A 5,110-nucleotide genomic window follows, 5' to 3' on the forward strand; every position below is an offset into this window, starting at 1 on the left:
AACCAAGATTAAGAGGGAAGCAGAAAACTGGGAAAGAATTTTTACAACTAGTATTTCTGATGAAGTCCTCATTTCTAAAGTATATAAAGAACTGAGTTGAATTTCTAAGAATACAAATCATTCTCCAATTGATAAATGATCAAAGGATATGAACAGGCAGTTTTCAGATGAAGTAATTAAAGCTATCTATAGTCATATGAAAAAATGCTCTAATTCACTATTGATTAGAGAAATGCAAATCAAAATCACTCTGAGTTACCACCTCATACCTATCAGATTGGCTAACATGACAAAACAGGAAAATGATAAATGATGGAGAAGATGTGGGAAAATGGGAACACTAATGCATTGTTGGTGGAGTTGTGAACTGATCCAACCGTTCTGGAGAGCAATTTGGAACTATGCCCAAAGGGCTATAAAGCTGTGTATACCCTTTTGCCCAGCAATACCACTTCTAGGTCTATATCCCAAAGAGATCATAAAATAGGAAAAGGACCCACATGTACAAAAATATTTATAGTAGCTCTTTTTGTGGTAGCAAAGAATTGGAAATTGAAGGGATGCCCATCAGCTGGGGAATGGCTGAACAAATTGTGGTATATGAATGTAATGGAATACTATTGTGCTATAAGAAATGATGAACAGGCTGACTTCATAAAAACCTGGAAAGACTTATGTGAACTGATGCTGAATGAAGCGAGCAGAACCAGGACAACATTGTGCACAGTAACAGACATATTATTCGATGACTAACTTTGATAGACTTATCTCTTCTTAGCAATGTAAGGATCTAAAACAACTCATGATGGAAAATGCTGTCCACATCCAGAAAAAGAACTATGGAGTCTGAAAGCAGATCAAAGTATATTATTTGGGCTCACTCTCTCTCTCTCTCTCTCTCTCTCTCTCTCTTTTGTTTGTTTTTTCTTTCTTGTGGTTTCTCTCATTGGTTTTTTTCTTTTTCTTTTTCTTTTTCAGTGTAATATCGTTCCATTTATTTACAGCACTGCTTCATATACCAAAGGCATTTCTGGGATTTGGTTCCATCATTGAGAGGGTCCATCTGCAATGGTTTCTTAAACCATATTAGCTGGTTGGCCAGAATGCAACTACCACAATTGCAAAGAGCAGCAATACAATCACCATCATCATTCCACAAGATGATGACTTTTTGTCTACCATTTTCACTTGTTTGGTTTGATTACAAAGTCTTTCATCTGTATTCTTCACCAGGTTAGCAAGGTCATCAATGATCTCATTTTGCTCATCAAGCTCATTCCCAATCTCTTGCCCCATTTATTTTTGCCGACTTATAATTAAGGAAAGAGCATCAAGGCCAGCATCTTGTTCTTCAATAATTTTCTGCTGCTGTTGTCGAAGGTCATCAAAGCCCAGAGCTCTCGTCTCCTCAGGTTCCTCAAAGAGCCACGGGTTAGACACAATCCTATTAGTAGTTCTCGTCATCAGACTGGACCTGATCAGATCTGGTTCTGTACCCTCATTCTTATAGGATGCTTGCAGCAGTCTTTCACGAATAACAAGGTCATCCAATAAGTTCTGTCTTTGATCCCCTTCATGCTGTGTTACTTGGTGTGTTGACACAACTTTTAGCAATAACTCCTTAAAAAGGGTGATCTTTTCCTTCAGATTCTGCAACAAAGCTTGGATTGCGACAGTAAGCTTGGTTGTACTTTCACCATTTCTTTCACACTGGTTGCGCTGTTGGATTTTCTCAGCAATTTCTTGTGCAATATGACAAGTGGAATCATAAGTAGACAACCAGGGGTCTGGCACCATGATGCTGCCTCTGCTGCTTCCCACAAAACTTCCAGGTTGCTGCTCCCATTGGTTCTAATTCTTCTTTATAACATGACTAATGTGAAAACAGGTTTAATATGAATGTATATGTTGAGCCTATATCAATTTACATGCCATCTTGGGGTGGGGGGAAGGTAGAGATGGGGAGAAAATTTAGAACTCAAAATCTTATGGAAGTGAATGTTGAAAACTAAAAATAAATAAATAAACTTATTTTTTAAAAAACATATTGTCCCATTTGAGGATCTCATACCAACAGAGAAGGAAGTTTCTATGGTTTTAGAAGCCCATCTACCTAAAATAACAGCAATTAGGAACTGGACATTGCTTGTCTGTGGGCCCCTTCGTCAAGATGGTACCAACACAATGAATATCTTGGACTACAAGAGGGATGTACATTCACATGAAACAACAGCAATATGACATGTGGGAACATGAATTATTGCACCTCCAACTTGCAAGCAAAAAGAGACATACACACTCATACTTTCTTAGAAATCCCATTGGGAGTAGGGAGGATACAACCTTTTGATTTAACTAAAATACAACATAACCTGAGCAAGATACAGCAGCAATTAGGTATCATCAAAAGGTGGTCCAGGAGAATAAGGATTTAGGCTGAACTCTGCAAACAGAAAGACACATTATGAATAGCATGATCATTGGTGCCAGGCAAAAGACTACAGGACACAAACAAGTATGAGAAGAAAGTAAAGAACTGTGCAGCACCTGCTCTTTTGTTGGCAAGTGGTTTGGGCTACAGAAAACTTCTAATCACCAGAGACACTGGGATAGCTGGAAGAATCCAGGTTGGAATCTTCCTCCGTCCATTAATACCTTATTTAGAAATGTTCTAATGCTTAGTGTGATATTAATGCTTTTGTGTCATTTGTTCTAATCTTAAGTTACATAAATGTTACATGACTGGAATTGCTATTTGGATTGTTTCAATAATATTTATGATACCAGTCATCCTAGGTAGTCATGAATTATTTCAGTTGGCTTCAGGGATAACCAGAAACCAGAGGGTGGAATGTAGTAAGAATAAGTTTTAGGATTGGGTAGCTAGGTGGCATTTGGGCAGCTTGGTGGCTCAGTGGGTACAGCATCAGGCCTGAAGTCAGGAAGACTTGAGTTCAAATCCGATCTCAAACACTAACTAGCTGTGTGACCCTGGACAAATCACTTCACCCTGTTTGCCTCAGTTTCCTCATCTGTAAAATGGGCTGAAGAAGGAAATGGCAAACCACTCCAGTATCTTTGCCAAGAAACCCCCAAATGTGGCCACAAAGAGTCAGACACAACTGAACAACAGGGTAATAGGAACAAGTTTCTCAAAATAGCATAAGTGATAATGTAGTGAGAATAAGTTTTATTATACTAATAAGATAATTTGTCCAACCTAGCAATACTGATTCCATTTTGTTTTAAGCTTCTATTTTGTGACTGAGTTGTTTTGAGTAAGTTGTTTTTCTATAAGTTCTTTTTATTTAATAAAATAAACACATGCAGTATGACATATTTGTTCTTAAATAACTGATTAAACATATATGGACCCTCTGATAAGATAGACGGACCATCAATGAAAAATATAAACAACTTTATCAGTAATTTACGTAGTCAACTTCCAATCAAATTATGTAGTAAAACAACTTAGGAACACCTTAGCTAAAAGTATAAAACTCTCCACCTGAGGCCCCAGTCACCAGCCTATCAGCATGTTCCCAAGACTCAACTAAGCCTGTGATTCCTGGAGAGAAATGCTGATTAAGTGCTGATAATTGCCAGATGACCACCTCAGAAGGAGATAGGAGGCTTCTGGGCTGGGCAGAGGGGCAACCTCGTCAATCTATGACAGAAGTTTATTGGAATCTCTAAGATAGCAAGTTGGTGGTTTGTTCTGTGGAGGAGGTAGACTGCAAGTTTGGGGAAAACATCTTCCCAGGAAAAGTAACCTTAGAGTTTATGGCAAAAGAATATCTGGTTCCCGATTCTGGATGCCACTGTAATGAGAAAAACTGTGAAGAGAAAGAAACCCTCCCTGAAACTTCTTGCCACCACTAAGATAAGAAGAGAACACTGCCTGAGCTTCCAGACATTGTTTCTGGAAGCTGGAAAGTCACAAAGCTGGGGAATCAAGGCTGGGAAAGAAGCCACAGCCCCTGTGCTGATGTCCTTATCTTCCTCACTTCTGTTATGTGTCTCCAGCCATGTGTATACTTATCTTTCCCTTTCTGCTTTCTGTAAAATTACATCGTGCCCACTGCTTATGTATTCACATTCTGCATGAGATTGCTGAAGCCCATGCTTTGAGCTCCCTGACTTTTTTTTTTCCCCATCCAGATGTGCACTCCCACCTTGGTCCATTTGACTGGAGGTCAATAAATCTGGAGGCAATGGCAGGAAGATAAAAGTTTGGTTAGCCACAGGTGATGAGCAGTTGCCAGGTGACAAGTGAGGAGTAGGACAAAGAGAGATACACATATAAAAAAAGGTTTTACACAGCCTTAAGGCAACATTACAGGGGCAAAAAAGAGCCTATCTGGTGAAGCTCGGCCACTTTATTTGGGAGGTTGAGTAATAGGGACAGGATGTCAGGTGATTTGGGGGAGAATATGTTAACCTTGGGGTTAGTGCTCTGCATGTAAATAAAATCTGCAAATAACTATCTCTGCCTTCTTAATTTGGAGATTTACAGCAGCATCTAATCAATGGATCCTTGGATAATTTTTATCTCCAAGGTTAAAGAAACAGAACTATGGGGTTGTGTAAATAGCGACCTTCAGGTTGGCAAGGACAGGATGAGCTTTACTAATCCTATCTTGAAGAAGGACTCTACTATCTTAGAGACTTCCTGCCAGGATAATTAGTTACCTTTAACTACAGAGAAAATATCCCAGTGGAGCAAACCTGATCTTTGGCAATTCCAGAGACCCCAAGGTTAACATTCTCTCCCAAATCACCTGACATCCCCTCCCTATTACTCAACCTCCCAAATAAAGTGGCCGAGCTTCACCAGATAGGCTCTTTTTTGCCCCCGTAATGTTGCCTTAAGGCTGAGTAAAACCCTTTTCTATATGTGTATCTCTCTTTGTCCTACCCCTCGCTTGTCACCAGGCAACTGCTTATCAGCTGTTGCTAACCAAACTTTTTATCTTCCTACCTTGCCTCGGGATTTATGGATCTCCAGTGAAATGGACCAAGATGAGTCGGATTACTCTCTGGGAGTATCTTAGGACCCAGAGGTCCTAAGGTACCGAGGAATTCGCCAAAAGTTCTTAGAGGGTATTGT

General features: G+C 39.6%; 1 pseudogene; it reads right to left on the reverse strand.

Moving 5' to 3' along the window:
- Positions 1-1,073: 1,073 nt before the first annotated feature.
- On the reverse strand, positions 1,074-1,833 carry LOC114022767 (annotated as a pseudogene).
- Between the last annotated feature and the right edge of the window lie 3,277 nt (positions 1,834-5,110).

The sequence above is a fragment of the Vombatus ursinus genome, unplaced genomic scaffold (genome assembly GCF_900497805.2).
Source record: "Vombatus ursinus unplaced genomic scaffold, bare-nosed wombat genome assembly UNPS02004276.1, whole genome shotgun sequence".
Classification (NCBI taxonomy): Eukaryota; Metazoa; Chordata; class Mammalia; order Diprotodontia; family Vombatidae; genus Vombatus; species Vombatus ursinus.